The 27,655-nt window shown below is 38.9% G+C and overlaps 1 protein-coding gene across 5 annotated transcripts in view; it reads right to left on the bottom strand.

Annotated features, from left to right (window-relative positions):
- Positions 1 to 27,655, bottom strand: part of ACSL3 (acyl-CoA synthetase long chain family member 3) — a 78,750-nt gene that overhangs the window by 35,076 nt on the left and 16,019 nt on the right. For 2 of the 5 annotated variants that reach the window (XM_001166550.7, XM_063790802.1), the window contains exon 2: positions 16,474 to 16,532. The exons of 2 other annotated variants lie outside the window; for them this stretch is intronic. The gene's annotated coding sequence lies outside the window, so the exon portion shown is untranslated. Of the gene's footprint in view, positions 1 to 6,067; positions 6,175 to 16,473; positions 16,533 to 27,655 lie in introns of all 5 variants that reach the window. One more of the 5 variants, XM_001166511.7, reaches the window with a different exon arrangement.

Genomic DNA, 27,655 nt, shown 5'->3' with positions numbered 1-27,655 from the left:
TGGCCAACACGGTGAAACCCCATCTCTACTAAAAATACAAAAATTAGCTGGGCATGATGGTACACGCCTGTAGTCCCAGCTACTCGGGAGGCTGAGGCAGGAGAATCGCTTGAACCTGGGAGGCGGAGATTGCAGTGAGCAGAGATAGCGCCACTGCACTCCAGCCCGGCAACAGAGCAAGATTCCATCTAAAAAAAAAAAAAATGAGGCTGGTAGTTCTGTGACAGCAGCAAGTGAAAGACTAACCAACTACTGTAGAAGTTTCACAGAGAACCAGGGAAAGAGATACCTAAGAATCCTCCTTCTTGACATGACAAGCCTCAAAGACTGCCATCAAACACAACCCCTATGCAAAGGGCATCTTAATTTAACTGGATCACAAGTGGGGAAATTTATGGCCCAAAGCTTTGTCCAAAACAATAAAGCAATCAGTTAGCAATTAGTGAAGAATAGTTGCTGGGTGGTGATACCAATGAAAGCAGAAGCTTAACAAGGAGATCTGAGAGTTAAAGAAAGCCCTGCTGAAAATCGGCTATCGTCTCTCAAGAAGGGCAGTCCAGGGTGACTATGTGCGTGCCCAAGTGTACCCTCTTGAGGAGAAACATCTGAGGGTACACTGTGCAGAATAAACAAACCTCAGTGTAATAGCTCAGCCAAGTCAGTTAACAAATAAGGAAACAACACAACAAGCAGCAGCCCTGGAAGAGGGGAGGGAAAATCAGTATTCCGAGTTGCTACAAAATACTATCTAAAATGCCCAGTTTACAACACAAAATCATGAGGCATGCAAATAAACAGAAAAGTATGACACATAGAAAGAAGGGAAAAGCAGGCAGTAGAAATTGTCCTTGAAGGCCCAGATGTCAGACTTAGTAGACAAGACAGCAAAGCAGCTATTATAAATATGTTCAAAGAACTAAAAGACTGAATTCTAGCACTCTGGAAAAAAAAAAAAAAAGAACTAAAGGAAATCATGCTTAAAATACCAAAAATCCAAATCGATTTTACAAGTTAAGGAACACCTCCAAATTTGCTCATGCACAGCTGGTGAGAAGTCAGGACTCCCAACTGAGCCTCAGGCTCTGTTCACCATTCCAGGCTATTTTCTTTGACAATGTATTGTGTAGTAATCCAAAGACTGGTCGAGGGAATTTGGTTTTTGCCATAAAGGTCATGGGGAGACATTAAAGCTTTCTGTACAGGAAAATGGCAAAATGAAAACAAACGGTCTTGCTACACCTAGAACATCAGAGTTGCAAAGAATAAACATACCCTAATAACCCAGAAGAAAGATGTTATCCAACTAAGTTCTCTCACTAAAATTTAATTTTGCATATTTGTTTTTGAATTAAAAATAATATCATGGCCAGACATGGTGGCTCATGCCTGTAATCCCAGCACTTTGGGAGGCCAAGGCAGGCAGATTGCTTGAGCCCAGCAGTTCAAGACCAGCCTGGGCAATATAGTAAAACCTCATCTCTACAAAAAAGAGAAAAATTAGCAGGGTGTGGTGGTGCACACTTGTAGTCCCTGCTACTCGGGAGACTGAGATGGGAGGATCACCTCAGCCTAGGGAGATCGAGGCTGCAATGAGCTGTGATCCTGCCACAGCACTCCAGCTTGGGCAACAAAGCAAGACCCTGTCTCAAAAAATATATATAAAAAAATTAGCCAGATGCAGTGGCTTATCGTGAGGCTGAGGCAGGCCTGTTTGAGCTCTTACCACTCCTGAACAATCCTTTTCAAAATCTCACCTGGGACCTAACAAGATGGCAGAAGCTGAAGACAATGTCACAGCTACCTCCCTTAACTGCTGCTGGCAGCAAAGGACTTACTCTAGAGGTCTCCCCAAAACAGGCACTTCAGACCCCCCTTATTCCACGGTAGTTTCCTGGGACACAGGATCCTGCTGGCAACATCAAGAAAAACCTGACATCCTACTAAAGGCTGTGGGACATGTTCCTATTATGAAAACAAAGAAGCAGGCAGTAGAGTGAACTCGAACCATCCAAAGACTCCTTGACTTCATCAAAAAAGTTCCTTAAACTTGCAACCTCAGTTGTTTATTTATGTGAGTCAGGCTTTTGCTCCTTCCCTGGACCAGGAATTTGGAACCTTCTATGAGTGTTTCAGCAGTGATGGTAAACTAGTTCTACATTACTGCAAATCTCAGGCATGGGAATGAACCACAGAAAAAAACAACTTGCTACTTAAAATGAATTTTCACAGAGGAAATAGCTCTGAAAAGTTTTGATGCTTTGTAGCAAGAGCCTTAACAGATATGACCTATTCAGTATGTGTCCACTATGACCTATGCTAATGCCTAAGAAAACATCCACAGCATGAATGGACTCACAAAAACGTGATTTGTATTAATATACAAATCATCATAAAAGACTGACATCAGAGCAGACCCACCGTTCCTATACATTACTATTCTCATTGCCACAGATCTGCCTCCAAGGTTGAAATGGAGACTAAGACCGTATAAACTTCACTACCGGTTCTCAAAATGACCATAATTGTTTTTTTTGTTTGTTTTTTTGTTTTGTTTTTTTTTTTGAGATGGAGTTTCGCTCTTGTTGCCCAGGCTGGAGTGCAATGGTGCGATCTCGGCTCACTGCAACCTCCGCCTCCCAGGTTCAAGCAATTCTCCTGCCTCAGACTCCCGAGTAGCTGGGATTACAGGCATGCACCATCACGCCCGGCTAATTTTGTATTTTTAGTAGAGACGGGGTTTCTCCATGTTGAGGCTGGTCTTGAACTCCTGACCTCAGGTGATCCGCCCGCCTCGGCCTCCCAAAGTGCTGGGATTACAGGCGTGAGCCACCGCGCCCAGCCGACCATAATTGTTTTAATGGTAAAAGTTTATTAAAGGGCTTTTTTTTTTTAAACCTATTCAGGGAACTTCAGTTTGTTTGGGATATGGGATGTTTACATTTATACCCACTGTGTTACCTTCTTGTAAAATAGTCATATTGACCTGCTCACTGAATATCTTAAATAGTCCAGTAGAGGGCAGCCCTGCTGGCAAAAAGGGTTTTACATCTTTACCACACAGTAACAGGGAAAAAGACTGTTTTGTTAATTTTTAGCTAATATCTAGCCAGGAGAGCAAGCATGTTGGGCAAACTGGAAGACTATTTCAGAGAATATACATAGTTTAAATTTATTCCATTGGGATACAGAAAAAAAATTTATAAATTCTGGACAAATGACTCATATAACTCTTTTCAATCCTATCATTTAATATTTCTTGAGTTCCAATCATATAACTATGGTGTTACTCTGTCATTTATTTATATAGTATCAAAAGAACTCAATAATACCAGCAACATCTTTGAGTGTTTCACAATGCACTTTCCAAATTGAAAGCAATCAATAATTGAAAAACAGGCCAGCATGGTGGCTCACAACTGTAATCCCAGGACTTTGGGAGGCCAGGACAAATGGATCACTTGAGCTCAGAAGTTTGAGACCAGCCTGGAAAACATGACGAAGCCCTGTCTCTACAAAAACTACAAAAGTTAGCCAGGTATGGTGGCACACACTTGTAGTACCAGCTACTCAAGAGGCGGAATCAAGTGGGAGGATGACTTGAGACCAGGAGATGAAAAGTGCGTATAAGTTGAGATCATGCCACTGCACTCCGGCCTGGGCCACGAAGCCAGACCTCATCTCAAAAAAAAAAAGAAAATCAACCTTCGATTTTACGTCTATTTCATGCCATGACTAACAGTACCATTTTTACTGATGCTACTAGGCTGTAATTTCCTAAGGTGTGATTTGACTTTTTTTTCTTCCTTCTATTTGTAGTACCATATTGATAGAGGCTGGAGGCAGACAAATACCTAGGCAGATAGGGTAGAGTCCCCGGTGAAACCTCACCTTCAAGCCTAAAGCAACCTGAAGGCTGAAAGACTGGACTGCTGGTCCAGGTTGAAACCCGTGACCCAGAGGGAGAAAGTCTGTCCCAGTTTGCCCAACGTTTCCTGACTGATTCTTTCTGAATAATGCCCTAGGGTAGAGCCACCAGGAATTTGTGCCTCACGCAGAGGAGAAGTCTGCACTCTTCAGCTCCTGTGTGGTGGCCCTGGTATTCAATTTGTGAGGTAGAAACCTGCCTGCAGGACCCCTCTCTTTGCTGAGCTTTCCTTTTGCTTAATAAATTCCGCCCTCCTCATCCTTCAATGTGTCCACATGCCTAATTTTTTTCTGGTCATGAGACAAGAACCTGGATTTAGCTGAACTAAGGAGCAAGAATCCTGCATCGATATCTTTTTTAAAGCATTATAATAAATTGAATGGCATGTACAAACAAGATCTAAGGTATGTACTAGAATTCCAAGTATTTATTTTCAAAGGTAATGGTGTGAATGGTATGATTTTATTGAAGGATTTGAATTATATTTTAATCCCTTAAAGCCCAGAATGCAATTTATGGCTACAGGGATCTGCCATACATTAGCCTTAGGGGACGCTAAGTAACAACTAACTTTATAGTGATGAAATCACTGTCTAGTTCTCATTTTCTACCCAAACCTGTGAATTTTTGAGTCCCCTTACACCAATGTCCTTATGTAATTAATATAGCTAATAGCACTAGAATAATACTGACAAGTTGAATTACATAACATTATCTTACAAGATTATAAAAATTTGCAATTATGTTGAAAGCTGGAAAGTGTATCAAGTTAAATAAGTTGGATATGAAAAAAGACTTATCTAATTTTGTCCACTTAGTTTACTTAAGTGAATATATTTACACGCATGTATTTAACAAGTAACAAAAATATGTTAAATTTGGGTATTGTGTTTACCACTGAGGTTTCAGATGATAGAATATTTGCTGCCTCAACAATATTTGAGTTCCATTTTTTTTTTTTTTTTTTTTTTTTTTTGAGACCGAGTCTCACTCTGTCACCCAGGCTGGAGTGCAGTGGCGCGATCTCGGCTCACTACAACCTTCGCCTCCGGGTTCAAGTGATTCTCCTGCCTCAGCCTCCCGAGTAGCTGAGACTACAGGCATGCTCCATCACGCCCAGCTAATTTTTGTATTTTTAGTAAAGATGGGGTTTCACCATGTTGGCCAGGATGGTCTCGATCTCTTGACCTTGTGATCCGCCCACCTCGGCCTCCCAAAGTGCTGGGATTACAGGCGTGGGCCACCATGCCCGGCCTTTTCTTTTGGACCTAAATAACTAGTTCATTAAATCTAAGGTTAGCTTAAAAAAGATCTCAGCTGTATAAAAGCTGGCTTTTAGACAGAAATAAGTAAGCTGATTTTAAAATTCACATGGATATTAAAAGCACCCAGAACAGCCAAACAATCTTGAAAAAGAAGAACAAACTTGGATGACTTATATGTCTTAACTTTAAAATTTACTACAAAGGAAAAGTAATTAAGATGGTGTGGTACTGGCAAAAGGACAGACAAATAGATCAATGGAGTCAATTTAAGAATCCAGAAATAAATCCTTATATTATGGACAACTGAATTTCAATGGGGTGGTGAGAAAATTTAATGGGGAAAGAACAGTCTTTTCAACAAATGGTACTGAAATAACTAACAAGCAAAAGTTGTAACCCTTCCTTACACCATACAAAAAGTTAACTCAAATTGATCATACAACCTAAAGGTAAGTATTAATCAAGTGTTAATGGTGCTTCAGGAAGAGTACAGTAAAAGGTAGAGACTAGTTCTGGCATTTTCTGAGAAATCTTCTTGGATCAAATGGCAATTTTTTGTGATCCTAAAAGGCTGAGGACAAGTGAAGATGGTGTAGGGGAGTGGGAGTAGGGATGGAGCTTTAGAAGTTATGGCACCACACAGATTGACCAAGCACCAAAAAGTTTGTCTTTTGTTCAAGCAACAAAAAATAAACCAGAAGAGCAGGGCCGGGAGGAGATGAAGTTGAACTGCTGTGCCCTTTGAATAGAACTTAGTTTGCATTCTAATGTACACAAATGCAGGTTTAGAAAATAACTATCTGTAGAAGACAATGTGAAGGCAGCAGAAACGAAAGGCAAAGAAATTAGATAAAAATCAGTGAAAGTAATTCTTTACCTTCCTCGATCAAGAGGCTAACGTGGTGTGACACAGGACCAGCAGCTTCTGAGGGTGGCAAATGTTACAGCTGTTCCCCCAGTCCTTCCCAACAACGAATTCTGTATCTGAATACAATATAGAATTAAGTCATGAATTAGAGCTGTAACAATACAAGGAGAGAAAATGATCTTGGTGCCTTCCACCAAGACAGAAATACAAGAAGTAAAATAGGTGGTCAGTGGTTGGATGGTTGGTAGAAAGAAAATAAATACAGTCTTGAAAATACGGGTTTAAGATTCCTGTGAGTCATCCAAATATACACAAACTGTGAAACTTAAGAGAGGCCAGAGCTAGAGGCACACATTTTGGAGCCATAAAGAGAAGAATGAGAATGCCCAAACAGAACACATAGGCAATCTACAAGATCAAGCTCAAGGACAGAAAACTTTGAAAAGAAACCAATCCATGGGGTCGAGAAGGAGAAAGTACCACTGAGGAAACCAATAAGAAACTGGAGAGGACAGTGTTGCAAAAGCCAAGGGAGGGGAGAGCCACAGAGCAAGTATTCAAGGGCGTCAAATGCAGCCTAGTGATACCAGCCACATTCAATTAAGCCATTTAATTTTTCTAAAATGTTCTAGATAAATTAAGTAAAGTAACAAATTTGGACAACCGCATCTTATTTGCTAGGTGGCTCTAAAAAATCTTTAGAACTAGTCATAGATACTTTATGTTGCTACACCTTAGAATGAGTATTACTGTCAGAGGCGTTTGAACCAGAGCGACTCCGTCTTTGGTGAGGGCTAGGAAAATGAGGCTGGGACTTGCTGGGCTGCATTCCCAGAAAATTAGGCATTCCGAGCCTCTGGGTGTTTCCAGTTAAGGGAACAAATTAATAATGTTTAAAAAACAGATCCAGACTTGGGAGTGTCCAGATATCCCGATATCTGGAGAACAAAGGCATTCCTAATTTTGCTTTAAAGATAACACTGATTTTTGCAATGTTATCTTAATATAGTAATTGAGAAAATTATTCCTTTATCACAAACCCTGTAGCAGAGCACATCTTCCCATGTACACCAGCACTGTACCCAGGGTGGGCGCGTTCCTCCTCTTACTTTCAGGAGCATCCTACTCTGTCTATGGAGTAGCTGTTCTTGCGCCACTTTATGTTCTTAACAAGCTTGCCTCTATTTTGCACTATGGACTCGCCCTGAATTCTTTCTTGCGCAAGATCCGAGAACCTTCCCTTCAGGTCTAGATCAGGACCCCTGTCCTGTAACATTATCTTTCTCTTTTTATTATTTATTTTTTATTCTTTTTTGAGAGAGAGTCCCGTCCGTTGCCTGGCTGGAGAGCAGTGATGCGATCTCGGCTCACTGCAAGCTCTGCCTCCCAGGTTCAAGCGATTCTCCTGCCTCAGCCTCCTGAGTAGCTGGGATGACAGTCGCCTGCCACCACGCCCAGCTAATTTTTGTATTTTTTAGTAGAGATGGGATTTCACCGTGTTAGACAGAACATTATCTTTCAAAAGTAAAAGTAAACTTGAACAGCTAAATCTGTCAATTTTTCTTTCATAGCTTCTAGGTTTCCAATCTAGTTTTAAAAGGCCTCAGCTATCCAAAGGTTAAACTATCGGTCTCCTGTATTTTTTCCAGTGTTTACCTAATTTTTACATCTAGATCTTTAATTCAACAGAGTTTATTTTTCTATATCGTATGACGGTGAAAGCTAAATTCTTTCCTCTCAGATAAACTGCCTAAAGCATTTTTAAATAAACCACTCTTTTCTCAAATAGACAAAATGTCCTCTTCATTAATAATTTCTCATTCACACTTGGATGTGTTTCTAAACACCATTCTGTTCCTGCCATGTATTTGCCTACTACTTTGCTAATACCCCTTTATACCAAATATAAATTTACAGCAATGTTTCTTTTTTTGTTTTGTTTTCGTTTGTTTGTTTTTGTTTTTTGAGACAGAGTCTCACTCTTTTGCCCAGGCTGGAGTGCAGTGGCGCAATCTCGGCTCACTGCAAGCTCCGCCTCCCGGGTTCACGCCATTCTCCTGCCTCAGCCTCCCAAGTAGCTGGGACTACAGGCGCCTGCCACTGCGCCCGGCTAATTTTGTTTTTGTATCTTTAGTAGAGACAGGGTTTCACTGTGTTAGCCGGGATGGTCTCGGTCTCCTACCTCGTGATCCGCCTGCCTCGGCCTCCCAAAGTGCAATGTTTTTCTTAAATGTGGCCCATGGACCAATCATATCAGAATTACCTTAGAGGTCATTTAAAATGAAGATTCCTCAGGTATGCCTCCCTATGTTCCTTACTGCCCCAATACCTAAAAATTGAAAACTCCTGTGACAGATTCATTTTTAAAATGCAACCATGCAGGTTTTTGTACATTAATGCTTGAGAACTACTGCTTTAAATATCTGGTAAGACCTTCACTACTCACGTTTTTCAAAATTCTAGTTGATTCTTATAGAGTTATTTTCCTACAAAATCCAGAGGAGTTAACATTTCTGTATGACGAAACACAACTTTAAAAGAATCAAAAGGAAAACAAGTGTCCAGGAAAAAATGCTGACAAAATATACAAAGAGCGCCTATAAATTAAAATAAAAGTCAAGCAACACAAGGAAAATGGGCACAGAGTATGAACAGGGAAGCCAAAAAAGAGGAAATAAAAGAGGAAGCCTGGGAGTTAAACACTGGATTTGATAATGTGAAGGTCTCCACTGACCTTAAACTTGAAAAGAGCTTAAGTGTTAAGGACCAAAGCTCAAATGAAGAGGGTTCAAGAAAGGGCAGAAAGACAGTAAGTAGAAAGAGCTCTAAAGAACAAAGTAATGGTAACAGGCCAGGACAAAAGAGGTTCTTTTGTTTTTAACATAAATAGTAGAGCTTGTCTGCAGACTGATGGCTATGAACCAGCAGAGGAAAGTATTATGCAGAAGAGAGCCACACCTCTGGAGGAGGAGAGAGGGTGGGAGAAACAGGGACACAGACGTGCAGGAATAGGAGCTTGCAGAAGATTTTCTTCTGGGTGCTTCTATTTTCTCAGAGTAATAAGAAGCAAAATCATTGGATGTGAGGGAGGCAGAAAGGAAGGTATTAGAAAATTAAGGAGAAAGTATAAAATAGTCATCTAGGAGAGTGGCAGAATGAATGGTCATGGAAAAGGAATAGCAAAGGCAGGCTGGAGTATGAAATAATAAGACCACAGTGTTAGAAGGATATTGAAATCACTAAGAATCACGACAGAGTAGTGTCAGGGTCACAGGAAGACATATTTACAGATTTGGGGATGAGTAGTTAACTGCAACTAGTAGTAATATAGTCTGAAGATAAAACTTGGACACACACACACACACACACCTGGGAGACATGGCAGTACTGATTCGGTGGCAAAAAACCAAAAATAGAAAATGATCTAAAGATTCATTAATCAAAGAATGCCTGAAAAACATATATACCCATTGAACAGACTATTATGCAGCCATTAAAAGTAAGCTACATGTACATGCATTGACCTAGAAGAACTTCTATGATACCTTGCCAACTGAGAAGAATGTATACACGGGCATGCCTGGCTTCTTGCCTGACTATAGAAAAAGATATAGGCAAGTCAAGGTTTTTAAGAAATTATCCCTGAATATTTAAATGCAGGTCTAAGTCCATTAATCTTTCACCATGAAGAATTTAACAACTCCCAACTTCACTAAACTCTCACAACTGCTAATTAAAATAACAAGATGAATTAAGTTTCACAGCATTAAAAGAAAATGACCTATTACTACTTATACAATAAAGATGAGCAAACAAAATCTTGAAATATAAAATTGTGTGATAAATAGCTAGGTTCCAACACTTGAAATGTGTTTTTAAAATGTTCTATGCCAATGGTCAGTTGCATTAGATCAAAGAGTTATTTACATCTTATATTTTAATTAGCAATTGTTTTAAATCAGAATGATCAAGCACAAGGAAGATCTCTTCTCTGTATGACCTCTATTATTTGAGAGGAAGAACACAGGTGACTTGGAAAGACGGGAGGAAAAGGAGACCAGACAGGATTTTGTGTTATTCAGATCTCGTGTTATGAAACAAATGTAAGTAAAGTAATGGAGCTTAACCATCAGCCAGGAAATCACTTTCAAATGATATACTTCCAAAAGGTATGAAGTGGATGTTAAAATAAAATTTTATGTTAAAAATTGCTATTAAATAATATTATTAATATCATAGTCAAATGCCCTGTAACAACTCCCAATTTTTCAAAACAAAAATCGCTACAAATGCTCATATGAAAGCTTCTTGCCAGGAGCGGTGGCTCATGACTGTAGTCCCAGCTACAATGGAGGCTGAGGTGGGAGGATCTCTCCAGCCCAGAGGTTGAGGTTGTGGTGTGCTGTGATCACACCAAAGCACTCCAGCCTGAGCAACAGAGCAAGACTTTGTGAAAAGACAAAGTCAGAAAGAAAGAAACCCTGTGAGAAAAAACAACCCTGTGAGGTGAGAAGAGGCAGAGGAGGGATGGGGAGAGGAGGGAAGGGAAGGAGAGGGAAAGGAGGCGGAAAGCGGGGGAAGGGGGAGGAGAGAAAAGAAAAGAAGAGAGAAGGAAGAAAAAGAGAAAAGAAAAGAGAAGGAAGAAAATCTTCTATCAGAGATGACGTGTTTTCCTAAGAGAAAAACAGGAAAAAAGTAGGTTGCCACAGGGATCACTTTCAGACTAATGTATCAAATGGTTCTACCTGCTTAGATCTGGGGTTTCAAGAATCTCTTAGGCGCAAGAGAGATACAACATGGTAACTCAACCCAAAATTGGCAGACCTGTGAAATTAACCTCCACAAAACTCATGGACTGAACAAAGAAAACAGGAGTCACTCTCAGAATCTAAGACATGTACAATGTCTACAGGAGGGAAGAAGTCAACAATGGTATTATATTCACACCCTACTAATAGAGCAAGCAGACATTTTATGCCCCTCACATCCACCACCATCATGAAAAGGAATCCGAAAACTCAACTTGCAGAGCAGGCAGAGAGCCCCAACACTTAGAAATGCTCCCACAAAGTCAAAGGCAGCAGAGGATGAGGACAGGGGGAAGAGAGGACAGAAAAGGAGAAAATACTGCAGACGGTGCATCTTGATATGCCACAATTTACTTCTCAGTTAATCCTGCCCACCACTCAATCTGATTTCCTCCTCTGTATTTTTCTTTCAGCCTACCACACTCAGGCACCAATACTATACAACTGTTCATATCTGCAAATAACAATAATAATAATATGGCTTAGCATTTTATCTCTAATGAAGTATAAATGAGTGGCTTGCACAATGCTGGATATCAAGGAATCCGTATTTGCTAGTATGAAATGTGGCTGGAATTTTTCACCAAGCTTGCAATAAATGGGAAACAATTCTGAGTGCAGGCAAACAAGCACAGTGAAGGGAACTTTTTATATTATCTCATTTAATTCTCACAAAACCCAATTTCAAATAGATTGTCCCCAAAGGCACTTACAGCTAGCAGGTAAGGTAGGATATTAACCTACATGTCTCTCCAAGGCATGTCCAAACTTTTTAATGACCCCACACTCTCTTAATAAATTCTATAGTTAATACGTTATTGTTGGGGAGAAAAAAGTATCCTTTAATACACTACTTTTGAGAGTCTCCTTTCCACAAAAGTTAGGTGACAGTCATACACACTCTACAGAGACTTAAGAGTCCCAGATGAATGACGCAAATCATGTATTATGAAATAGGAAACCAGGGTCAAGAAGGGCAGAAAGAACTATTTCCTACCCAGAATTAATCTCTCAGAGTTATAATGGAAAGTGCAACCAGAGACTATTATTTACTATCAGGAAAGAGTTTCTTTTTAGAGGGGCACCCTGGTTCTCACAAACATGTTTGCTTCTCAGGCAACCAAAGCTAAACACATAATAAAAATACATACCTAGATACCTAGTTCAAGAGAATGGTTTTAAAACATTTACTTACTACATATCCTGCTGCCTCCCTCCCGAAAAAAAGCAGACCTAAAAGTAGGACAGTTGTTTTAAATTCTTACAAATATCAACAACACACAGACTAACTTATTATGTGTAATACAGTGGTTCTTATGTATTTAGTAAAGACAAAGAATTTTTCCTCTCCAAATCCTCAAATACTAACACAATCTTTCAACAACTTCAAAGATTTCAACTATGCCCACACAGTTGCAATGTATGACATCGCAATGACTACAGGGCTGAAATCGAGATCATTAATCCATGCAAAAACCTCCTTAATACAAAAATAAAATTGTCGAAAAGATTCTGGACAGGAAATCAATTAAAAACATTATTAGAAGGTTTAGTCATATTACTATCTGGATTAGATAAAGTTCCACTTTACAACTAGGAAGTTTTATGAGGAAATAATAATTTGGTATTTTATTTTTAAGAAAACTATTAAGCCTATATTTATTTTAACCTCAGAAAATGAAAGGTTGGCATTAAAGATAAACATTGGAAAGGAGGGAGGGAGGAACATTTATTATAGCAAGTCCTTCCCATGAATATATCTACATGAAAAAGCAGTTTAACAAAGCCAACTTTTTAAGTTTCAGTTATCCAGTGTAATTTTAAAACTGTTTCAGTACTATTAGTATGATAGCGGAAATAACAGTAGGACTCTTGAGTACTCTCCCTAAACTATAAATACAGTCCCCTCAATTTCCCCAAAACTGATCAAGACCCACTATTTCTTTAAAAAACAGCTTTTATCCCTCTTCTAGATAAAAATCAACAGGAAACAGAAATCAGGCAAGGGAATATATATCTTTTTCAGTTAGATACACAACAGGGATTTTAAATACATATACACACATGCATATGTGCATAAACACATACACTAGACTGGACTGAGCTCTGCTGCCAATTACTAAGAGATCTTGAGCAGGTCACTAAATCTTAATTTGTTCACCATTAATATTGATGCAGTTCAACTAGATCGATTTTAAGACTATATTCTACTGATGCCTAGGGTTCCCAAAATTGATTAAGACAATACTGAATAGGATTCTTTACTCTTTTCAGTACTACTCCTTATTTATTCCAATCATTTCCTACAAAATGATTAATGAGAAAGCCAGCTATATAAGTATTTCAGGAGAACATGAACTATTGGATTACTTAATGACATCAACCTGGCTCATGAATATTTGAGGATCTTCATAATTCCAACTCAATCCAGCCACATACTACATTTGGCATTACATGAACCTGTACTAAGGAGAGTGAACAGACAGCCTAATTTTTAAGTGAAGGTTGTGTTAGTTGAAGTAACAAATTCACTTTTAAATATACCTCTTTTCGGCCAGGTACAATGGCTCACGCCTGTAATCCCAACACTTTGGGAGGCTGAAGTGGGCAGATCACTTGAGGCCAGGAGTTCAAGGTCAGCCTGGCCAACATGGAGAAACCCCGTCTCTATTAAAAAATATAAAAAATTAGCCAGGTGTGGTGGTACGCACCTGTAATCCCAGCTACTTGGGAGGCTGAGGCACAAGAATCACCAGAGTCTGGGAGGCAGAGGTTGCAGTGAGCCAAGATTACGCCACTGCACCTCAGCCTGGGCCACAGTCCAAGACTCTGTCTCAAAAATAAACAAACAAACAAACAAATCTACCCACCTCTCTTTCCCCCAGGGTGAAATAAAAAATAAAATTAAAGAAAATTCAAAGGCCAGAGGAAAAATATAACAGTTCCAAACATACAAAAAAAAAGTTAGCAAAAGTAAATCTAATGAACAAAGTATGCATATTTGAGAGAAGACAGCTCTTCCAGTTATGTTTAACCTTTGAGAATGTAAAAGAATTAAAGGTTCTGAAGATTTTCAAGATGATTTTAAAATGCTTATTCCATTTGTAAGAGCTACAATAGCTTAAAATAATTTTGCAAGCTAAGTCTACCCAGAATATATTTTCTTTAATTTCAACGATTTATATATCATTCAGTAAGATTACTTAGATGTTTCCTTTTCTCTTCCTCCACTCCCCTTCCCACCCCCAAAAGCCCAGTTTCTTATCTGTAGTTTGCATGGACCAGCTAAAAAAACAAAGTTAAGAAAAGGAAAATAACATATAATTAGAACTTATAAGTATGTTGTGGAAATATACAGAATAAATAACCTGCATCACAATTAACATATTGCCTTCATTTGTACTATGTAAAGGTTAAGTAGCTAAAAATAAGGTTTAAACATCCGATTACTTCCTTTAGTCAATAGTCTTGTGTTGTATTCAAATATTACTTGCTTTTTTATCTTTAAATTCTTTACAACATATTTTCTTCTTCCTACAAATTCCCAATTATTTTACCACTAAGAAAAGCTATTCCTGAACAACACATTTCAAAATCAAAGCAACTAAGATCACCAGTTGTCTTCCCTCTCACCTCCATTCTCTGCTGTGTCATTCCCTGGCCTCTGCAGCTTTTCTGCAAGTGCTCAAAAACCAGATTACACTTAAAAACAGAAGACACAGAAAAAAGGAATCCACCTTAAGTAGCTATGAGAAATATCTGGCCCAGCTCTTAAAAAACATTTTCCTCTGAAACCAAGGGAGGAGCAAACTTGCTGCTGTCTCCGTCTCCTTCCATACTTCTCATCTAGGTCACTTTCACATACAAATCCAAATTTGCTTCGCTACATTTCTTAAGAAGTTTAAAATGTTTCAATCCGACAATCGCACAAAGGACACGTACAAATGTGAATTAACTTCCATTTTTACATTATCTCTTAAATCATGGGACTTCTGAACATAAGCAATTCCCAAACGTGAAAAGGTTGAGTTCTAAGTTTCGGGATTCAAGACACTGGGTTTCCCAAGTAGTTCATGACATTCCCTTTACTTCATCGCACAGTTAACCTATATAACATGACTACGAGTCTTATTTCTCTTTTTAGGCAAAATTATGACAAAGTTATCTTTGTCACTGTACCATAGTACTTCTTCCTGTGCACCACCCTCCCACATCAGTTTCTGACGGCCTTTTCCCTCCTCAAATATCCTAAGTACCCTACTGAGCACACGTAAATGCACTGAAGCTCCAAAACCACTTCTTCACCTACGCAAACCTAGCTGATCCTCAACAGTAATTACAGTCATTTCTATAAATGTCTACCTATTTAAAATCTATCATTTAATATGCCATAATTATCTTTGCAATTTCAATTTTATTGTAAATCTGCTAAACTCTCTTGATGCATTCTTAGCTAAGAATTCAAAGTTTGGAGTTCCCATAACCCATTAACTACTAAAAGAAATTTGTAGAGGAGTACTGTGTTACAATGGGTTTACCTAGTCACTTCAAAAGCACTCTTAATTTGATCACGTATATCCCTCAAAGAGACGTAGGCACAGACATGTCTAAAACAAAGTGAGGCGTACTATTAAAGTGGACAAAGTATATTCCTTTTTCCATCACATCTACTTCATTAAAAGATGGCAATCTTGGATACGCAAACAAAGCGTCGCAAACAAAGCGTCTGGAAAGATACACTCTATGAAAATAAGGGATAATCCCTAGCAAAAGAACCAGGGTAACATAGGAGTTTCCTGTTTACTTAGATGCTCCTACATTGCTTACAGTTTTTAATAATAAACATATTACTTGTGTGATTTCCTTTTAAAATCAGTTAAAAATGTTAAGATTAATAAATTCAACTGATATGAAAAAAGACTTCGAAATGAGATTCTGAAAAGAAGGATGTCAACTATCATGATTCTAATGGATAAAATGCTTACTGCCTTTACGTCATCATCAAAGCACTTTACCAACATAGACTATTCCCTACAGCAGTCCTACTCAATTTTTTCATTTCACAGAATGCTAAAAACCTTCGTCCTTAAATTTTTGCCCTAAAATTTCATAAACTCTAATTCACTTCAGATGACACAGAAAGAATAAAATTGTGCTATATTTCTTATGCCCCATGACAACTGTAATAACCATGCAGAACCTTCTATGGGTTGACAAAAAGCCCTTGAAACTACAATCTCTACTAAAATGTCCAGTTAGAAATTTACAGTAACATTCATACAAATTTTAAATGACCATCACATATTAAAATGGTCTAATTCATGCTAAACTATCCAAAATAAAGAGGCCACTGAGTTCAAATCCCTTGCAGATACTTAGTGAAATTCTAGTTAAGGAAAGGAAGACAGACAATACTGCTCAATGACATGGTTTAATGTCCCAATTGATTTATTCAGAATTAAAGTAAGTATAAAACTATCTTCCATATATAATCATAAAATGAGAATTACAATTTTTTGGTCAGTTTAGCCATAATTGGTTTTAACTTAATATTTATTTTATAACAAATAAAAGAAATCTATTGTAATAAAAAATTAAATATTTTACCAGTTGACAATGGTAGGAGGTACTAGGTGCTTTGAAGATATGCGCCCTTGTGTCAAAACCTGTCAAAACAAACACAAAAAAGACAAGCATTACTACTCATAGTCTAGTTAATCAGAGCCGAATGCCAACTTTTTCCTGGAAGTATTTTACTTCTAAACCTCACATGAAAAGTTTCCGGTGAGTTTTTCTGGAAACACCAACTTATCACGCTAGCAAACAAAATTTTTATCATGTAACCTTTCTTCAAAAACATATAGTATACACACTACACACCAGTAAGAATGCCCAAAACCCAAAACACTAACACCACCCAATGCTTGCAAGGATGTGGAGCAACTCTCATTCATTGCTGGCGGGAATGCAAAATGGTACAGCCACTAAGGAAGTTTGACAGTGTCATATAAAACTAAACATACTCCAAATATATGATCCAGCAACCACAGTGCTTGGTATTTACCCAAAAGAGTTGAAAACATGTCTACAAAAACACCTGTACATGCATGTCCATAGCAGTTTGATTCATAATTGCCAAAAGCTGGAAGCAATCAACATATCCTTCAACAAAGTAATGGATATATAAACTGTGGTACATCCAGACAATGGAAAATGAGTCAGTGTTGAAAAGAAATGAGCCATCAAGCCATGACAAGACATGAAGGAAACTTAAATGCATAATACAAAGTGAAAGAAGATAGTCTGAAAATGCTATGTACTGTACGATTCCAACTATATGACATTCTGGAAAAGGCAAAGCTATGGAGGTGGTAAAAGGATCCATGGTTGCCAGAGGTTAGAGCACAGAGGGGGATGAATAGGCAGAGCACAAAAGGACTTTTAGGGCAGTAAAGCTATTCTGTATGTATTATAACGGTAGATACACGTCATCACGTATTTGTTAAAACCTGCGGAGGGTACAATACTAAGAGTGAACCCTAATGTAAACTATGGACTCTGGGTGATAATGATGTGCCAATGTAGGTTCATCAGTTATAACCAATGTAGCACTCTGGGGAGGTAGCAGGATGTTGATAAAGAGGGAGGCTATGCCTGTGTAGGGGAAGGGGTATATGAGAAATCTCTGCACCTTCCTCTCAATCTTGCTGTACACCTAAAACTGCTCTAAAAAATAAACTCTATTATAAAAAATAAGGTATTTCCAAAACTCAAAAAGTATACTATAAAGGCTGCATTCATTTACTCATGATGATGATAAAGAATATGTATTAAGATGTATATGTGGTGATATTAATACATTGTTTTTAAAAAACACTTTCAAATTTTTTCAATGATTTTCTCTATCACCTGCGAAGCAAATAGGTTAGCAGTCATTATATAGTTATTTTTAAGAATATATTAACAAGTAGAGCTAAAAGCTAAGTTTTTTTGAATCACTTAATTCAACATACCACTGCTTCATTAACTTTTAATTCATTATTAATTTTTGTAAAAACGGACAGACCTTGCAGCCATAAAAAAGAATGAGTTCATGTCCTTCGCAGGGACATGGATGAAGCTGGAAGCCACCATTCTCAGCAAACTAACACAGGAACAGAAAAGAAACACCACACGTTCTCTCACTCATAAGTGGGAGTTGAAGAATGAGAACACATGGATATAGGGAGGGGAACATCATACACTTGGGCCTGTAGGTGGGTGGGGTAAGGGGAGGGAGAACATTAGGACAAATACCTAATGCATGTGGGGCTTAAAACTTAGATGATGGGTTGAAAGGTGCAGCAAACCAACATGCCACATGTGTACCTATGTATACACGTAAACCTGCACGTTCTGCACATGTATCCCAGAACTTAAAGTAAAATAATAAATAAACTTTTTTTTTTTTTAAGTCAGGCATGGTGGCTCACGCCTGTAATCCCAACACTTTGGGAGGCTAACACGGGTGGATCACCTGAGGTCAGGAGTTCAAGACCAGCCTGACCAACAAGAGGAAACCCCATCTCCACTAAAATTACAAACATTAGCCAGGTGTGGTGGCGTGCACATATAGTCCCAGCTACTCTGGAGGCTGAGGCAGGAGAATCACTTGAACCCAGGAGGCAGAGGTTGCGTTGAGCCGAGATCATGCCACTGCACTCCAGCCTGGGTGACAGAGCGAGACTCTGTCTCAAAAAAAAAGGACAGACCTTAAACTCAGATACTACTGGGTTCAAAATCCCTGCTGTTTCTTATTAGCTATGACTCCAGACAAGGTCATGCATCTATTCATCCAGGGGGGAAATAACTTAGAAATCTTCTTGTTATTATTAATTTCTTGTGCCAGTTTCCTCACATGTAAAAGAGAACAGTGCTATATATAATTCATATCCATATTTGTAGAATTTCTATAAATAAAAAAGAGCAACAGGAGAAAGCAGGCTATGTATATTAACAGAAAATTCTACATCGTTTATTACCTATTAAAAATGGTTAACCTCATTAATTATCAAGGAAATACAAATTAAAACAGTATCATTTCCTACATTAAAATTTTTTTAATGAAAAAAATTCACAAGTGTTGGCAAGGATATGGCAAACAAGATAGATCTTGGCACACTTACGGAAGTACAGCCAGTTAAGAGAGCAATTTGGCAGCATCTAGCAAAAGCTGAAAATGTAGACTCCTATGACCCAGCAATCCCTTTTGAGAAATATGCCCTGGGGAAACTTATGTGCCATGCTTACTTTACCCTGCTTTATTAAATGGCCCAAGGTGACAGGTCCTACTAGGTATGTAATTGGCCCTCAATAAATGTTAAAAATCTCTTCAACAAATATTTATTAAATGCCTTACTCAGCTCCAGACCTGACACTTTGCATTCTAAGAATGACACCATAGTACTGAAAAAAAAGAAAATTCCTAGTCAGTGGTAGAGCCTGACAAATCACTTTAACATGGCAAAAACTATGAGAAGTGCATCAGCTGCATTAGGAAAACAGGCAATTGCAGCCTTTTGTCTAGGGTGGAGAAGACAAGGTCAAGGAAATCACTATAAACTGAGTTGACGCATATATTTTTGTTCAAGCAGACAATAACTGCAGGCAGTAATAACAATTATTTGTAAACGCGAAGGGAACTATACAAGAAAAGAGAAATTTCAGAAGACTCTAAGTAGTTGTAGTAAGCTGAATAAAGGACCTCAAGGGTATCAGGCCCTAATCCCTAGGATCTACAAATGTTACCTTATTTGGAAAAAGACCCTAGATTACCCAGTGGTCCCTAAATGCCCTCACAAATGTCCTTATAAATAGAGAGGCAGAAGGAGATTGGACACACATGAAGGAGATGGTGACGTGAAGATGGAGCAGAGAGATTTGAAGATGCTGGCCTGAAAGATGGGACTGATAATAGGGAATGCCAGCAGCCACTAGAAGCTGAAAGAGGCAAGGAACAGGTTCTTCCCTGGGGCCTTCAAAGCTCTGCTGATACTTTGATTTCAACCCAGTAACACTGATTTGAACTTCTGGTCTCTATTAACATTAATAGAATAAATTTCTGTTGTTTTAAGCCTCCCAGTCTGTGGTGATTTGTTGCAGTGGCCCTAGAAGACAAATGCCTCACTGCCACTGTGAATGTTTGCTGCCCTAAGTGGTTGAAACATTATCCAGATCTCTTATTAAGTCTTCTAACTTTTATTAGCAGGGGGATGACATACTTGGATCTGTTTCATAATATTAAACCTGGTGCCAAATGTTGAGAATTTATTTGTGGAAAAAGAAACTAGAAACAGGAAAACCATTTAAAAATTCAAAATCCAGACAGAAGATAAAGTTCTTAATCACCAGATATTTGTGAAAAACCATCACTATCAAAGAAAGAGACAAACAGCAGACAAAAGGTGCCTCAGTGGAAACAGACAATGTAGGAAATGTGGGAAATTTTAAATTATGTCTATGTAATATTCTCAAAGGCATAAGAGAGGCTATTGCCATCTATGAAACAAGAATGCGATGCTATATATTAACAGAAGGAATAAAAATAAGAAAAAGCTCTTTGAAATTAATAGCAGCTGAAACTAAGGAGTCAATACAAGTGTCAGAAAATGAGGTGGAGACTCTTTTCCAGATAAAGAGCAAAAGCAAGGGGTAGAATATAGAAAATTTAATTCTCATTTTAAAAAATAAGTGTTAAATTAATCCAAGAGATTCAAGTTCCATTACAAGGAGTTCCAGAAATAAAAAGAAAAAAAGAACACACAGGCAAAAATTCCTGAAGCATTTTGCAAGCAGAAATTCCTAAAGCACTCTGCAATATAATATCCCAGAGCTGATAAATACTAGTCTTCGGTTTGAAAGGACTAGGCAGATGAATGAGGGAAAAAATAACTGACTTCTAGACAGAGCCACGTAAATTCTCAAAGCGAAGAGTATAAGAATATCCTCAAATCTTCCTAAAAAAACAAAAGGCTGGCTGGGCGTGGTGGCTCACGCCTGTAATCCCAGCACTTCGGGAGGCCGAGGTGGGCAGATCACCTGAGGTCGGGAGTTCGAGACTAGCATGACCAATAAGGAGAAACCCATCTCTACTAAAAATACAAAATTAGCCAGGCATAGTGGTGCATGCCTGTAATCCCAGCTACTAGAGAGGCTGACTGACACAGAGAATCGCTTGAACCCGGGAGGGGGAGGTTGCAGTGAGCCAAGATCCTGCCACTGTACTCCAGCCTGGGCAACAAGAGCAAAACTTCGTCTCAAAAAAAGAAAAAAAAAAAAAAAAAAAAAAAACAGAAAGCAAACCACCTACAAATAAGGTGATTCTATAACTGATCAACAAAGAAGGATACATATCAGAATAAAAGGAGGTACTATTAAAAAGCGTGATTTGGGCCGGGTGTGGTGGCTCATGCCTGTAATCCCAGCACTTTGGAAAGCCAAGGCAGGCAGATCACAAGGTCAGGAGATCGAGCCCATCCTGTCTAACACAGCGAAACCCCATTGCTACTAAAAATACCAAAAATTAGCCAGGCATGGTGGCACCTGCCTGTAATCCCAGCTACTCAGGAGGCTGAGGCAGCGGAATCACTCGAAGCCAGGAGGCAGAGCTTGCAGTAAGCCAAGATCATGCCACTGCACTCCAGCCAGCCTGGGCGACAGAGCGAGAATCTGTCTTCAAAAAAAAAAAAAAAAAAACAGTGATCTGGAGGTATTCCAGACAAATCAGGATATATGGTCACCCTTCCTGTAAGGCAGGAATTCTCAACCCCCAGGCCACAGACCTGACAGCAGATAGGCAACAGCAGGTGAGCAAGTATTACTGCCTGAGCTCTGCCTCCTGTCAGAACAGCAGCTGCATCAGATTCTCACAGGAGCAGGAATTCAGCATGCAAGGGTTCTAGATTGTCCGCTCCTTATGAGAATCTAATGCCTGATGATCTGAGGTGGAGCAGTTTCATCCCAAAACTATCCCCCACCCCGCTGCCTCCTCGACCCCCGTCCGTGGAAAAACTGTCTTCCACGAAACTGGGTCCCTGGTGCCAAAAAGCTTGGAGACCGCTGTTATAAAGGAGTAAGAATCATAATGGCATCAGATGTCTCAGAAACACAGGAAGGGAGGCAACTATGAACAAGGCCTTAAAAGTTTTAAGGGAAAGTTTTAACCTAGAATTCTACTCTCAGCTAATTTCCCAATCAATTGCAAGTAGAATAAAGAAATTTTCAGATTTGCAAGGACTTAGAAAATTTACATTCCACAAATACATTTTGCTAAGAAATTACTTTAAAAAGTCCTCAATCATGTGCATATATTCCTTTAAGTTTTAAAACAATTTTGTTAAGCCAGAATGATCTGAAGTTTTGTTACCTAGTTTACAAGAGCTAATATAATGCTGATTCCAAAACGTGACATACCACATAGGACAATCTCTTTAAAGAATATGAGGGAAAAAATCCTAAAATGTCAGCACATCTAATCCAGTTGAGTTAAAAGAATGATACACCATAACCAAGCATGGTTTGTTTACTCTGAGTGAAAAGATGCTTCACCATGAGAATTCTTTATTACTACCATCCTCTATATTTAACAGGCTTAAGTAGGAGGGGAAAGGTGTGAGCATCACCATACATTTTCTTAAGTATTTAAGAAAAGTGAAGCCGGGCGCAATGGCTCACACCTATAATCCCAGCACTTTGGGCAGGTGGACCACCTGACGTCAGGAGTTCATGACCAGCCTAGCCAACATGGTGAAACCCCATCTCTACTAAAAATACAAAATTAGCTAGGGGTGGTGGCGCATGCCTGTAATCCCAGCTACTTAGGAGGGTGAGGCAGGAGAATCGCTTGAACCCGGGAAGCGGAGGTTGCAGTAAACCAAGATCGCACCATTGCACTCCAGCCTGGGCGACAAGAGTGAAACTCCATCTCAGGGGTGGGGCGGGGAGTGAATATCAATCACTAAGTTTTAAAGGAACATCTTATTCAGAAACAAAATTGCTTAAACTTAAAAACAGTATATTTATTAGAAATCAACATTAAACATCATACTGAAAAGCAACTTCCATCCAAGTAAGGGGCAACAAGGCCAACTATGATCATAATTATTATACATCGAGAAGGCTCTAACTCTATGCTGTCCAATGCGGTAACCACAAGTGCCACTGCACACCCGAAACGTGGCTAGTCCAAACTGAGATGTGATCTAAGTGTAAAACACACATGGCATTCCAAAGACCTAGTAGTAAAAAAAGAACGTAAAATAGTTAATTAATAAATTTTATATTGAACATATACACTGAAATAAGATTTTGGATACATTAAACAAAATGTATTGAAATCAATTGCCTACTAGAAATGTAAAACTACATATATGGCTTACATTTACGGCTCTCAATGCATGTCTTCTGAACAGCAATGCACTTTAGCCAATGCAATGAAAAAATAAACGACAGTTATGAATACTGAAAAAGACAGAGTCATTATTGTGTGCAGATAAGTGCCTGTCTGACAAGAAAATCTGAAGGAATCATTCGAAAAATATCCAACCAGAGGGAGAATTCACAAAAATATTTCGATACCAAGTAAATAATAAAAATAGACAGTATTTTTTTTTTTTTTTTTTTTTTTTGGAGACAGAGTCTCGCTCTGTCACCCAGGCTGGAGTGCAGTGGCGTGAACTCTGCGCACTGCAAGCTCCGCCTCCTGGGTTCACGCCATTCTCCTGTCTCAGCCTCCTGAGTAGCTGGGACTCCAGGCGCCCACCACCACGCCCAGCTAATTTTTTTTTTATTTTTAGTAGAGACAGGGTTTCACCGTGTTAGCCAGGATGGTCTTGATCTCCTGACCTCGTGATCCGCCCACCTCGGCCTCCCAAAGTGCTGGGATTACAGGCATGAGCCACCGCGCCCGGCCAAAAATGGACAGTTTTTTTATATACTATTAATCACCAGTTAGAAATTGAAACGGAAATACAGTCACAATAGCAAACGCAAGTTTAAAATACTTCATGTAATATAACATTCATATTTACATATGGGTGTCTGTGTATGTAAAATGCTACTGATAGACACACACAAAAAAACCCTGAATATATGAAAAGACAGACTTGCTCCTGAGTAGAAAGGATAAATGTAATTCTGCCAAAATTAACCCATAAACCAAATGCAATCCCAATGAAAATCCTACTAGGATTTTTCTTACGTGTTTGTTTTGTATGCTTATGTGATATATTAATTCTAACATTTATCTAGAAGAAAAAACTTTGAGAAACAGCATATTTAATGCATATTTGCCCTATTCCGTATCAAAACACGAATTGTTTTAAAACAGAATTTTAAAACCAGAAATAGTCATGGGACTTTTGTATATGGCAATAGTGACATTGCAGATCAGCAGGTAAAAACTTATTCAGTAAGTTGCACAGCATCAAAGAAAAATTTTAACTGAGGTAGTAGCTGAATTAAGTCCTGGAAAGATGAGAAGCAGATCCCTGAAGCAAACAACCAGCCTAGTAATACCTCTCTTCCACAGCTCCCATATTCCATAAATAGAAAAAAAAAAAAGGTTTATTATTGGTCTTTATTCTGATTCTGAAACAGTCTCCAGTGATGTCAACCCACAGTCCACATTGCCTGGCCTATGACTGTTGGGAAGGGAAGCACTGGCTCTGTTTCACATATGTGATACTGTTCTGTCCCCATCTCCAACACCGCAGACTACGGCAAATGTGTGCATCCACAGGTATCCAGCAGACCTGTGACCAGTGAAGCCTGTTATCAAAAACATGAATGTGTTGGTCCAATCATACTCTTCTGTCCAAAACTTGGAATGGGTTATGGAATTGGAGAGAGACAGAAGCAGCTAAGAGGACTGTCAAAATAAACTCATCTTTCAAGATGCAGGATGAGTATAATTACCCACAGACAAAGCTGAATAAATCCCTCCAGGCTCTTATTCCTCCTTCACTCCTGCCTAACAGGGAGGCATGGGTGAGCATACAGTGAGTAATCACAAGTAGCCTGAGATCACTGGAACACAGGAAATATATGGGGGGAGTTAGCAATGAAAATGCTGTAGATAGGATGAGATCGGTTTTCAAGTAAAGCATTTAACTAAATTTGTTTTTTATTTTATTTTATTTTTTTGAGACAGTCTCGCTCTGTCCCCCAGGCTGGAGTATAGTGGCACCATCTAGGCTCACTGCAATCTCCACCTCCTGGGTTCCAGCAATTCTCCTGCCTCAGCCTCCCACGTAGCTGGGATTACAAGCGCCCGCCACCACGCCCGGCTAATTTTGGTATTTTTTGTAGAGACAGGGTTTCACCCATGTTGACCAGGATAGTCATGAACTCCTGACCTCAGGTGATCCACCCGCCTTGGCCTCCCAAAGTGCCGAAATTACAGGTGTGAGTCACCGTTCCCAGTCCTAAATGTGTGTTTTTTGTTTTTTTTTTAAAGAATGATTACTTGGGTCAACACAGAAAATAAACTGAAAGGGATTCCAGGTATGTGGTTATTACCACAGCCCAAGTGATGAAGTGCAGAATTTAAGGCAGTAGACACAGAAGAAACAGGACCAACTGTACAGGCTTCTCTGAGGTAAAATTAGTAGGACCTGTCAGGTAGGATGTATAGAGTAAGGGCTCTGAAAATTAAAGTCTACATTTCCAGAATGAAAGAATGGTGGCGTGTAATGAGGAATACAAGAAGAACAGACACAAATATGAGCGCGTGAATATAGGGCTGGATGTTAAGTTTGTGGGAAAGACCAGAAAAGAGATTCAGTATATTGTGAGAAATACAGGGCTGGGGCTCCAAACAGCTGAAGATGCAGAGGTCACAGTCACCATTGACTCTATTCATAGAACACAGAATTCCTCAGAAACAGTATATTCAATTGTAGGATAAAGGATTAAGGGCAGATGCCAGAAGAACCAACAAGAAAGGTAAAGGAACAGGAAACAGTGCCCTAGAAGCCAAAGACAAACACTTGTTGTCAGGAGTGTCAACAAGGCTGCAGAGAAGGCGACAAGCAGCAATGACATTAAAGTACAGCAAGCAGTGGGCCTGGCCTGAAACAATCCATCACTTTCCTGCCTTCATAATCACATAATTTTTTAAATTACATTAGCATATATTACTCAACCAGTTAGTACATATTTATCAACAGAAAAGCTATTCTTCAGGAATTCCTGAGCTTCCATTAATAAGTATATACTGGTCATTCTGATGTGAGATTTTTGGCCTTCCAAAAATTTTCTGGTAATATATTCAAATCTTTCAACTCAATTTAATAAATGCTTACTCAGTATCTCATGTCCATTACTGCGCTAGGTGGCAGGGATGCAGAGACTGATTCATTCATTCAACAAATGTTGAGTGTCTCCTATACGCTGGGCACTGGGTGTGCAGCAGTGAATAAAGCACAGTATCTTTCTTTCTAGTGGAAGAATAAATTAAACTTACTCTCCCTGAAGGAGCTCAAAAGAAACACATTATGTTCTTGACTTATCTAAGAAAGAGACAGCAAATATAATTATTTCATAAAGCTATTTGAAATTAATAACAAGAAACAAAAACTGTGATCACCTATAGTTAACATGCCTGTACTCTGGCATCATATAATACAAAGAAATTTTATTAACTTAAATACACAGCTCCCAATTATCTACAGGTAAATTATCCATGCATCAAGGGCAATTCCCAAATAGTGACTCACGATTCTGGGTAGTGTTCCATCCAAATTTCTAGCATGTAATTTAACACATGATGTAGTATATAATATATAGGCATTACATATGCCAGTTTTACACTATGTCCACCATTCTCCCCAGAAACATCAATGCAAAGAACAGAAACTGTTACATGCCTACAAAATCATTTCTGAACTAGGTATTTATAAAGGTATAAGTGTATATGTAGCCGTCACTGTAGTTAGTTAGTATCTAATAAAAACAACAAATGCCAATATAGATGTTTCTCACCAAAAAAGTAAATCTACGAATGTGCTATGCTTTTCATTCTCAATACCTAAGTTCAGATTTACATAAACAGGCCCTGAGTATTCAACTGATCCCGCCCTCATGGAACTTTCCATCTGGGCTATCATCTGCTCCACCTCTTCATTACAAGGAAAATCACAAAACTAACTTTTAAAAAACACCCTCTAAACAATCTAAGTACAAAACCATCTCTCAAGTACAAAACTTCAAAACTACTCTTACCATAACCAGTCCTATTCCACCAACTCTTTCACTTCAATCCTTTGACCTCATCCAGAACTCCAATCCCCTTGAGCTCTCCACCATCTTTCTCAATCTATCAGGCCTCCCCCTGCCTGATCTCTACTGTTAATTGACTTATCCTGTCACACCCTTTCAGTTCCCCAAGCATTCCCCATGTGTGTTCTTGTCCCATGCCTTTATGCTTGGTATGTCCCCTGGGTCCCATCTCCAATCCCCTCCTAACTCAGAAAAACTATGCTCTATCCAGAAGTAAAGGAATATAGATTTTGAATGAACTCTCTCCATCTATTTTTACCTCCATCGTTTATCTCCCCTCCTCCATCAAGGCTGGGTTAGATGTCCTTCCTATGAGCTTCCAAAACACTTCAGGCATACCATTAACGTAACTTATTACAACTGTATTTTAACTTTGCTTTTCTGTCTCCCCACAACAGACTGTGAGCTTCTTGAAGCAAGGACTTTTTTTTTTTCCTCTGCTTTCCTAGAATCTAGCAGAGTATGTGATACA

This window comes from Pan troglodytes, chromosome 13 (assembly GCF_028858775.2).
Source record: "Pan troglodytes isolate AG18354 chromosome 13, NHGRI_mPanTro3-v2.0_pri, whole genome shotgun sequence".
NCBI lineage: Eukaryota > Metazoa > Chordata > Mammalia > Primates > Hominidae > Pan > Pan troglodytes.
The sequence above is the reverse complement of the archived record's forward strand: the minus strand, read 5'-3'. Positions and strand labels throughout refer to the sequence as shown.